Raw genomic sequence first — 12,200 nt, forward strand, 5'->3', positions numbered from 1 at the left:
TGAGATATTTATAATGTTCAGAATGTATATTTAGAGACATGTCACCAACCAGCCAAAATCAAAACCTGAATGGTGTAGGATTTGAACGGACACGGGGTTGGCGAGAGGTGCAAGTCTCGTATCTGTCACTCTCTCTTTCCTTCATCTCTCTTCTTTCCCTCCTCTTCCTCTTCTCTCCATCACTCACACGCACCTTTACCACAGTCTGCCATCACTCGCCACAGCCGCGCTGTCTTTTTTCATCACTCCATTTCTCATCAGCCCCACATCTTCATCCCCCTCCCACCCCCTTCCGCGCGGCCGTCCCTCCCCGGCTCTGCTGCCTCTCTGCTCTGCCTTCCGTCGTGGAGTTCTGTGGCTGGAGCTGTGATATGAGTTATTGTGTGTGTGTGTGTGTGTGTGTGTTTGAACACCTGGGTGGCTTTGGGGGCCCACATCAGGGCTTCGACCTCTGCTCTGCATCAGCAGGGCCAACAGTCAGTCTGTCTGCATTCAAACCCTGCTGCCTACAGTGCTTTGAGCACCAGTGAAAAACCCACGACTGGATCAACAGGAAACATTGCTAAAACTACAAAAGCTCACTTCCCTGTGATCCTGACTGTGTCCTTTGTCATCATTGTAAGATGTAATGCAACAGTTTCTAAACAAGCCTGAGAATTCATTCAGTATTAGAATAATTCGATTTTGTACTTCCTTTTGGTATCAAAACTCTCATTCATAAAACGTATGGCCCCCTCCTCGCCAACTGTGGGGGGGTTTGTGGAGGAAAGCTAATGTTTTTCACAGTAAACAAAAGTCCAGCACAAACAGGCCAAAGCCCCCCACCCCGCGGTAGTCCCTGTCCAGAGTCTCTGTTCTCAGCAGCACACCTTGACTCACCAACTCACCTCAGTCACAACAGTTAATGAGTCAGTCATGGCTGGATCATGTTAAAGACCTCCTCCACTGGAATCCAGCTGCATGACCAATTTGATTTGCCATTTTTATGAAGTAGCTTTTTATGCAGTGATTAGAAGTGCGTTCTCTGAGGGCTTTCTTTTTTTAGAGCACAACAGTTGTGTGTATGTGTGTGTATATGTATTTAACACACATGCACATATTAAAGATCTCATGTTGAAATCCAAACCGCAGCAAAACACAAGTTTGCAGGGGTCACCACACCCCATGTTTAAAGCAACATCGCCGGCACAGCAGTGCAGTTGAGCCAACGAGATTGGAGAGATGTGGGGGCGGGATCTGAAACCCATGTACAATGCTTCTGTCTGATTAGTGGATCGGGTTTTCTGGGGCGGGCCTTAGGGTCTGAGAGGTCATTGAGCAGACAAGCTCTGACTGATGGCAAACAGTGGAAAAAGTGATGGATGTAGGCAGAGAAGGATAATTAATTTAGAAAGAGAGAAAAACAGGGAGATGAATAGGACAAAAGAGACTTAAGAGATCCTCAGGGTCATACATATGCTGGCCATGTGTACTGAGTAAGGTAACCAACTCATAATAAACCCAGCAAGTGTGTGTGTCTGTGTGTGTGTGTGTGAGTGTGTGTGCGCCCGTGTGTGTGTGTGTGTCTGTGTGTGTGTCTGTGTGTGTGTGTGCGCCCGTGTGTGTGTGTGTGTGTGTGTCTGTGTGTCCAGTTGTTTGTATATATGTGTTTATGGGTATAGATCAAATTTACATATCTTGCCACATTTCAGTACAATTCTTTATTGAGGATAAAATTCCCATGGACAGTATTTTGCTACATTTTAGGACAATTGTTTGTTGAGGATAGAAATATGGAAAAACATGGAATATGTTTCAGATGTTGGAGCTTGCTGTTAATTGTAGTAGTTTGTATATGTGCTTTTCACACAACATGTGGTATGCATGCTTTCTCTGTCCATCTTTTGCATGTTTGTGAGCTCTGTGTGTGTGTGTGTGTGTGTGTGTGTGTGTGTGCGTGTATGGTAGTAGACCTGTTGTCTGCGGAATGTCATTAAAGGTGTATTCATTTCCCTGAATGGCATGCAATTGCCTTTGTGATGTCATGATAACATCTGCTATCACCCTGACAATTCTTGTCCGTTAACCTCAGGGGAAGGATGTGTCCCCAGGGAGTGTGTGATGGTAGGTACAGATACCACATGACTCAGAGAGCATGTCTAATTAACCTACCCATTAACCTCCTTGCTAGCTGCCAGTCAGCAATCAGACAAATCCTGTCTAACTGTGTTATGACTTCAGGCACATGCACATGGACACACAAACCCCAATCATATTTCTTTAAACTAAGTGTTTATTTTAAAAATATTTTATAGATATATGTTTCTCTCTCTCTTTCTCTCTCTCTCTGTTTTAAAAAAATCCATCAGCATAGCACTAGGTGATCTTTAATATCATATAATCACGTAGCTCAAGCAGTCAGCTAGAATGAGCAAAGCTTGTCTGTGTGTATATGCAGATCAGCATTGTGGAACAGTGGGACCATTAGTGCTAATAACAAGTGTGAATGAGCCAAAGCTGGGGTCAGACGGCACGATAAGCCGTGTGTTTGTGTGTGTCTGGGTCTGTGTTGTCTCATCTTCGATTCAGTTCAATTTTATTTGTATAGAGCTTTTCTCAAAATACAGTGTCACATAGTTTTCCATGAGTGCAAAGGCCTGTGGGTGTTTGAAGGGCAGTGGTGGTCACAGTGTGATAAACTCACCACACCCTCAAACCAAACCTACTGCAGAGGCTGCCCTCAGAAGTCTGGCTGTGGATTAAAGTGCACAGTTAAGCTCTATTGTTTCATGTGTGTTTGTGTTTTTTGCAACATTCATTCTGTACAGTGGATTTATTTATTTAACTTTGTTTTTCTTGTCTGAGATTTGGGGCGTGTGTTCGTGTGTGTCGTTTTTTGTGTATTTTACTTTGCTGGATTGAGGAATGGGTTTCGTGTTTTGTATGTTGTTTGAGGGTATTTTAGTTTGGACACTGAGAAATAAGATGCATGAATGCTTTTGAATGTGTGTGTGTGTGTGGGGGGGGGGGGGGTTTGTGTGTGTGTATACAATGGTTATATTTGCTCTCCATGGCTGAGTTGCACTGCGCGAGACTGAAAGAGATGGAGAGTCAGGAACACGATGGAGGAGAGGGTATAAAGATCAAGGAAAGTTACCACGGCAACAGCCATGGGCCAGAGAGTGAAAACATTATTAGGAGTCAGGCTTCGCTCATATGAATGTATGCATGGATGGATGGATGGATGGATGGATGGATGGATGGATGGATGGACAGATGCAGAAACAGACACCTCAATACAGTGAGCATAGTTACTAAAAGACAGGAAAAAATGCATTTGTAGCACAAAGAAAGAATTACATACATCATAGAAGAGAAAAGAGATATTTGTAATGCAATCTGTTCCATTCTAGTCACAGCTGGGTGGCTGGCGAGGGAAGTAAGCTTCCATTAGTGAGGACATCTTCCATTCTGACATGCTGTTTCCGGTGCCAAACTATTCTCCAAACATTAAGGCAGCCATAGTGGCACCAAACGTTCAGCCATACACCACAACCTACACAGCCGTAAGACACAACACACCCCAACCTACACAGCTGTAGGACACAACACACCCCAACCTACACAGCTGTAGGACACAACACAACCCAACCCACACAGCTGTAGGACACAACACAACCCAACCCACATAGCTGTAAGACACAACACAACCCAACCCACACAGCTGTAGGACACAACACAACCCAACCTACACAGCTGTAGGACACAACACAACCCAACCCACATAGCTTTAACACCCAGCGCACCCCAACCTACACAGCTGTAAGACACAACACACCCCAACCCACACAGCTGTAGGACACAACACAACCCAACCTACACAGCTGTAGGACACAACACAACCCAACCCACATAGCTTTAACACCCAGCGCACCCCAACCTACACAGCTGTAAGACACAACACACCCCAACCTACACAGCTGTAGGACACAACACAACCCAACCCACACAGCTGTAAGACACAACACACCCCAACCCACACAGCTGTAAGACACAACACAACCCAACCTACACAGCCGTAAGACACAACACACCCCAACCTACACAGCTGTAGGACACAACCCAACCCAACCTACACAGCTGTAAGACACAACACAACCCAACCTACACAGCTGTAAGACACAACACACCCCAACCTACATAGCTGTAAGACACAACACACCCCAACCTACACAGCTGTAGGACACAACACAACCCAACCCACACAGCTGTAAGACACAACACACCCCAACCCACACAGCTGTAAGACACAACACACCCCAACCTACACAGCCGTAAGACACAACACACCCCAACCCACATAGCTGTAAGACACAACACACCCCAACCTACACAGCTGTAAGACACAACACACCCCAACCCACATAGCTTTAACACCCAGCACACCCCAACCTACACAGCCGTAAGACCCAACACACCCCAACCTACACAGCCTTAACACCCAGCGCACCCCAACCTACACAGCTGTAAGACACAACACACCCCAACCTACACAGCCGTAAGACCCAACACACCCCAACCTACACAGCCTTAACACCCAGCGCACCCCAACCTACACAGCTGTAAGACACAACACACCCCAACCTACACAGCCGTAAGACACAACACAACCCAACCTACACAGCTTTAACACACAGTGCCCCCCAACATACACAGCCTTAACACCCAGCGCACCCCAACCTACACAGCTTTAACACACAATGCATTCTTTTACAGCACATTTGTAGGATATGGAGCAGGGAATCAGGATGACGCTGAGCTGGGCCTGTTCTACTCATGTGACTCCAACAGCGTAACCTTGATATAATAGAATTGAATATAGTTTCAATGAAGGAAAGCGTCCTAAAGTTACTAGAGTGGATGCTGATTTATCGCATTGACTACACCATGGCTCAGTGGCTTAATAGCTACAGCTGTCATGGCTCAGTGACCTTTTTACACATAATGAAACGCCAGGGTCTGTGTGTGCATATGTGTGCGTAAGAAGGGTATGGGTGTTTACTGTGGTGATGTCGTATATGTACACCTTCAGCATACTGTAAAACTGTATACAGGTGTGTGCGTATGCATGTGTGTGTCTGTTTGTGGTTTGCAGTAAGTACTCTGGCCAAATGTCTTGATTACAAACAGACCTGAAACCAATGGCCAGTTATTGGAGTGGAATGAGGACAAGAACACACACAATGGGACAGAAAGCAGGAGCCAGAGCCAAATACAAGAAAGTGAACACACCCAGAACGTACGACCCCCCACCCCCCCGACACACACAATTTCTCTTTCTTAGGAAAATTACAAAATGACTATATAATGTTTAGTTCAAGCATATGTTGTTAACTTACTTTCTCTCTTTAAGTGAATGTATGTGAATAGTAAGCAGGGAGGTGTGGTGCTCTAGGACCATAAATACTTTATGTCATTTATGGTATTTCAGTGTGTAAATGTGGTCGAAGCAGGGGGTCGTCAGTAAGTAACTGAAGTAACTTCTTTCTCTCAGTCACTATTTCACTGGCCACTCTTTCAGTATCTGTTGTGTTTCCTCTGCCCCTCAAAGGCCTGTAAACAATTGTTTTTTTGTATTTTTTTGTGAATGTTAAGTTCACAATCAATTGTTTTGTTAAAGTAAATTGGTTTAAGCATTCATTTCCGAGTCATTCGTTTTAGCTCAAAGCACCGTGCCAACACACTGCTGTAGCAGCGTCTGTCTAAGGGCCTGTGTGTTTAAGGCCCTGATGCCCGCCCTCCCCGTCATGCCCTGGTGAGGAAAAGATGATGACCAGAGAGGCCTCTATGGTTCCTGGGCTGGAACATGGAGAGAAAAGAGACAAAACGCGATACATGCAATTTGAAGGGAGTTAATTTCTGTGCACATTTTTTACGTTTAATTTTGGAATGTAAATTTACATTTACATGAAACTATGAATGTCTGTGTGTATGTATACGTGAAGGAATAAATTAAGGCTGTCCAGTAAGTCTCAGTGTGTGTGTATGTGTGTTTGTGGAGTGTGTGGAGAGCTGAATGACATTCATTTCTCAGTGTAAATGCCTCTTTGTTCCTGTCTAATCTTTGGTTCTCTTTCTGTATCTTTCATGATTCTCCCCCAGAGCACCTATTAGATGATAGACACACCCGCTATCTCCACAGGGACGTTTGGAATGAGGAGGGAGTGTGTGTGTGTGTGTGTGTGTGTATGTGTGTGTGTGCATGCGTGTGCATGGCTATGAAATGAAGCAAGAGAAAGCCACGAGCAAAGTCAGCAGGACGCTCGGTAACAGTGTGTGTATATTTTGCCTGCTGTAAGTCCTTTGTAGCTGATGGCTATCTGAGGTCAGTGACCAACAGCCATAGGAGACACTGAGTATTTTCCCATGTGGTTCTCTTAGACACAACCACGGTCAGTTCCTGATTCCAGAGCCTTTCAGACAGTTCTTGAGTATACTAAATGCATGCTCAGTGGTTCAGGTAGGGTGACTGCCTTGGCCAGACAGGAACGTCACTCTTTTTAGATGAGCAGAATGTTTGGAACCACCAAAGTGAAGATGTGACCAATGAGAGAGGTGTTTGTTGGATCTGATCCAGTAAGATGTGTCTGTGACCCCTAAATTCACCCTATGACAGCTGACACGGTCACATCAATAGGCCAGCTGCACTGGATGTTTTCTCAATTCCCACAATGTTTCCAACAGTACAGTAAAAACTAGAGCATATCCGTCCTTAAAATGTATTTTTATTTTACACTTGTTCCTTAAGCTTAATTTAATTATGCCACATATTTACATTCAATCAAACAGAGTGAGCACACGGATTTTGTTCCTGCAAAATAAAAAGTAAAAAGGTGAAAAGTGGATATTAACCCAAAGACAACACAATTCATTAAGTTAATGTTGACGTGTAAAGTACCAAAAGTTCATTCTGCCTAAGCCAGTAAATGAAGGCCAGCAGATCTTTCCTTGGCTTCTATTCCCAAGAAGGATGGATTAACAATGGTTTGGCGCTCATGTGTGCCTGTAACAGGCCACACTTGTGCTGAGCAAGGTCTTTTCTCTTCCTTCCAAAGACTGTAACCTACTTGGAACCATAGCTGACAGGGCTTTAGAGATGATATCGCAATCCACTCTGTAGGCCATGTTAATCTCACCAGGAATCTCACTGATTCAAACACTGAGTGATATTATCTATGTGGTATTTCTCAGTAGAGAAGTCCTACATCTCTCTATGCCTCTCCTTCTCTCTCTCTCTGTTTTTTGGTCAGTATGTCATCACTCTGTCAGCCCATGTCAAGTCCAGTAGACTTCAGCCCTGGGGTGTGTTGTTCAGGCAAGCAGAAGAGAGAAGCTGCCCTCTGTGGGAATGGAACCAGAGTAAGAAGAACACCTGTGTTTGCTTGGGTCTGTATCAGTCTGAGCATGAAGGAATTGAGATCACATGCGTGTCCGTGGTAATCTCTATCCACTCTTACGATCTCTATGCACGAGTAACAGCTGCACTTGTGTCGGACAGAGACCTGTTTCCCACTGCATCACCACAAACTAATGCATCTAAGTGCATTATACACATCATGCAGCTTCCTAAGAATCTTTGGTGTCTTTCTTAGTGGGTAATATTCCCATACCCAAGCTTTTGCATTATCACCGTACTCATGATCATGTGGCAGTGGGAACACCTCCACAGACTCTGTTCCCTTCTGACTACAAACAATCCCAGGCATTTATGGACCAGTTAGAAGAGGCATGTTTTCCTGTGCAAATCACACTATGTATATTTATACTAGATGCAACAGACAAACTATGGTACAAAAAATTTGGAAATGTCGATTGTTTTACGTCTTTAGAACCCAGCGCAATTATGTTTGTTATTGATTTAAAAAACAAACTGTTCCTATATGCTGGTACTTTTCATTTGCATTCGTTAGTCTAGATCTGTACAAGTGAATAAACGCTGTAAATCTTCCGCTGGGTTTGCTCTGGCCAGTTCAAACATGTGACTGTAGTCTGCGAACTGGCGCCCTTGATCAGAGGTCCAACCTCAGTTCAGCACCTATGTCACCTCACACAGTACCAGCGGAGTAGGACTGCGCTACTGCTCTGAGTGGAGGGCTGGGGGTTTGAAAATTGTCTTATAATTCAGTATATAATTCAGTATATGGTTTATAATTCAGTAGTTTTTGGATCATTAGCTAAATATACAGCCATGTCAGGACACTTGCCCTTAGTGGAGGTGTAATGGATATAATGAAGCATAACCACTAACCTTTTACCAACCTATGGGAATGTACAGCCTATGGGGATGTACAGTACAGTGAACATTATTAGGGCAAAATGAGAAGCTGCTGAATATTTGTCTCATCCATTTTAAAACCATAAATTAAACACAGATGTTCACTAGGGAAAGCACTCAGGTCTCATAGTTAGAAACAGATTACATGGAGGGGAAGTTTGAACAGAATAGGAGCCCACGAGGCTCATTCTTGTGAAGTTTTTATCAGCTGACCTTAACGTTGACTGTTTTTAATTTGCTGTACTTAATTCTCTCTCTCTCTCTCTCTCTCTCTCTCTCTCTCTGTCTGTCTCTTTTTCTGTCCCTCTTATGCTCCAAGACATCAGCTTTTTCATCCTCTTTGTAATGTGGGAAACCATTCCTCACTGTGGGTGTGGGGAGTTCTGCTTCTTGTCTGCTGATGCATGCTAACTTTCTTTGCTGTGCTTCATAAACATGTAGTCTCAAGCTACCATGTCTGTTATAAACAGTGTATCCAAAGAAATGTCTATATATATATTTAGCTTATAGCTTATGTACTTTGCACTTCTAGGCATCAGTATTGATCCCTGTATTTCTACAGTATTCTAATTCACTGGTATATTGGGCTCTAACCCACTGTACTGGCTAGGATATATTCTATGAGTAAATGTCAAAGCACTTTTGTAAGTCACTCTGGATAAGCACATCTGCCAATAGCCGTAAATGTAAATATATTTATCAATATATCACACAGCATGTGTGTTCCCTGTGAATCATACAAGCTTGGTGTTAGCACTTTAATCTAAATGCTCTGCCAGGTGATCTACAAGATTTGAGTTACACAGGAGTTTGTGAAGCAATCTCGTTGCAGTCTTTGAATGACTACTTTTAGGTTAAAAATGTAAATGCTAATTTAAAATAATGAAATAATGACTTGTAGAGGACTATTACAGACACTTCCAAACATTGTCCCACAGCACTGTCTGCTCAGCACAAAATGGTTTACTCCTCTCCTTCCCTGTCCATTGTAAGATAGAAGTCAAGTTGTCTGAAAGTTCCTTGCAAAGTTTTTTCTTCGTCCTTTTCTCGTTTGTGTTTTTTTTCTTGTTTTCACCCCTTGAATCGTTTCTCAGCCACTTTGAATTTGTGTGTGTGTGTGTGTGTGTGTGTGCACGTGCGCGTGTGTGTGTCTGTCTGTCTGTCTGTCTGTCTTCCAAGTTACTTCAAGGGAGTGTGCATGTTCTCTATTTAAACAATGCAAGTGTACGTGTACAGGAAGTTTCCCTGCCCTCACAGGAAGTGAGTTAGAGACAATACAAGCTTGACTTTTGAACTTTGAATAGTCACCAACAGGAAGAGGAAGCTATTGGCTGTCTGCGCAACCACGCAATATGGTGAACTAGTTGACTCTCTGCTTGGTGCCGGAGTCCTCAACCAGAATTAGGCACACATGTCCAGGAGAATCTGACAGGAATGTTTACCAAGGATGCTGTGTGATGCTCAGATGAAGAGTTTGCATTATAAGTGTCTTTATGAAACTACTCTTACTATCCTCCCCTTTTCTTAGTCTTTATTTTCATTAATAAGGAGTGAAATGTCCAGATCATTCGGTCGGAATTTAGGATGCCCTAGACAAAGGGGTCTCATATGCCACTGCCATGTCAGCCATGCTACAAGTTGTTATAAGGTGATTTCAAATCAAAGTTTATTTGTCGCATGCATAGTCGTACACAGTATAACTGGTAGTAAAATGCTTTTGATGACTGCTCTACACATAAACAAAGGAGAAATACAGAAACATATATAAATAAAGGATACGAAAATTCTAAAAATGTATTTGAAAAGGAAAATAGAAAATAAAGTATAAAATTAACATAGAATTTGTCTAAAAAATAAATGAATATGGGTGATTAAATATGTCCAGAGAAATGAATATAAGATGACTGACTAAATACAAATGTGATTATATACAAATACCCATCAAGTGTGTAGATGTGCAAATAACAAAAAAATATGGGTGTGTAAGAACGTGGTATAGTGACCAATGGTGCAGTCCGGTGGGGTGTTCAGTGAATGGAGAGTAGTCCCATTAGTTGACCTGGTTCAGAGCCCGAATCGCCTGCAGAAAGAAGCTCCTCCTCCACCTCTCTGTGTTCATCCTCAGGAAGCAAAAGCGCCTCCCTGACCTCAACAGAGAGAAGAGCCTGTTGTTGGGATGGGAGGGGTCCTTCACAATCCTCCTGGCCTGGGTCTGACTACGCTTCTTGTAGTTGGTCTGCAGGTCAGGAAGTTCCGTATGAATGATGTGCTCTGCTGACCGCACCACCTTCTGGAGTGCTTGTCTATCCTGATGGGTGCTGTTCTCAAACCAGACTGTGATGTTCCCCATGAGGATGCTCTCAGTTCTGCAGCAACTTGCAGGGCAGTCTGAAGTTTCCTAGGCGTCTTAGGTGGTAGAGACGCTGACAAGCCTTCTTTGCCAAGGACTTGGTGTGGCGGGACCAGGACAGGTCCAGTGAAATATGAACTCCAAGGTCCTTGAAACTGTCTACTCTTTCCACCATGGTTCTGTTGATCTGAACAGGTTGATAACACAGCTCCTGCTTTTTGCTGCAGTCTGCAATCTGCTCCTTTATCTTGCTGATGTTGAGGAGGAGATTATAAGTTGATTTAGAAAGTTGTACTGTAAGATGTTTTACAGTTTCTGATCAATTTATCAGAAACACCCACTCTACATCTGCACACTCATTGGCCACTTAATTAGGTGCACCTGTCTTATAGGTTGTTGTCTGCCATCTTGTTACCCACTTTTCATTGGTTGGTTTCTGACACCAACGCCACTGCTGACAGAATTCAAGTTTCCATGTGCTAGTGTCACTGCTGGGTGAAGAGCGGTAGCCATCGTCAGCACTCAGCACTAGAGTAGCAGGACACTGTATTTAGCATTTAGAATGAATACATTGAAAATCTGACTCTCAGTTCTGTAAAATAACAAACAAACAATAACAAACAATCTAGTGACACATTGGCACACGGCATACACAACGATGCACTAAAGTGATGACAAGTGCAACTGTCTGTACATTTGGAGTTTGATTGAAAAGTTGACAAATGAAGGCAGACAGTTGCTTTAGAAATAACAAAAACTGTAGCTAGGCATCAAACAATAAAGAAACAACAGAACCATAAGCCTCAGTAGTTGCTGGAAAATATATATATATAAAAAAAACAACCAGTGTGAAACTGAAAAAGGTGTAAAGTGGTGTGAATGGTATGCAGTGTGGTAGTGCAAATCACAGTACCAAAGGGTAAACAGCAAAAGACTACCAAATTTGACTCTCGGGTTTACACTAGAGTTTATACTAGAGTTTACACTAGAGTTTACACTAGGCAGACTGATGCCAGATCTGTCAGCAACTATGTCAGCTATAGTTATAGCTAACCAGTCCAATGTCAAGCAAAGCTACTTTCATTTTGCTAATGTGGACTGAGGTTGTTCTTTCCTGTTGTAGGGTTGTTGCTGTTTATGATTTATTTATGCCCTTTGTAAAGCACTTCCGATTGAGAACAAAGGAGCTCACGACTTACTGAGTCATTCCCACTGATGACAGTGCTACTACCATCTTCTGTTCTCTCCTGCTCTCATCTCTCACTCTGTCTGTCTCCCTTTGTTTCTCTCTCTCTCTCTCTCTTTCTCTCTCTCTCTTTCTCTCTCTTGTCTCTGTTCCTTGTCTTTAGAACCCAGTTTACCCATTAATGAGTAGTTATTGACTGAACCAACAGACTCACTCGTGCTTCACTGGAACTGTATCTATTAGACATGCATCTATGTGCACAGAGATTCTAATCACTAGTGGTTTCTTGTATTGGAGTCTTCAGAAAACAGATATATATGTGTGTGTGTGTGTGTGTGTGTGTGTGTGTG

This window comes from Electrophorus electricus, chromosome 25, assembly GCF_041902795.1.
Source record: "Electrophorus electricus isolate QZ-2024a chromosome 25, ASM4190279v1, whole genome shotgun sequence".
Classification (NCBI taxonomy): Eukaryota; Metazoa; Chordata; class Actinopteri; order Gymnotiformes; family Gymnotidae; genus Electrophorus; species Electrophorus electricus.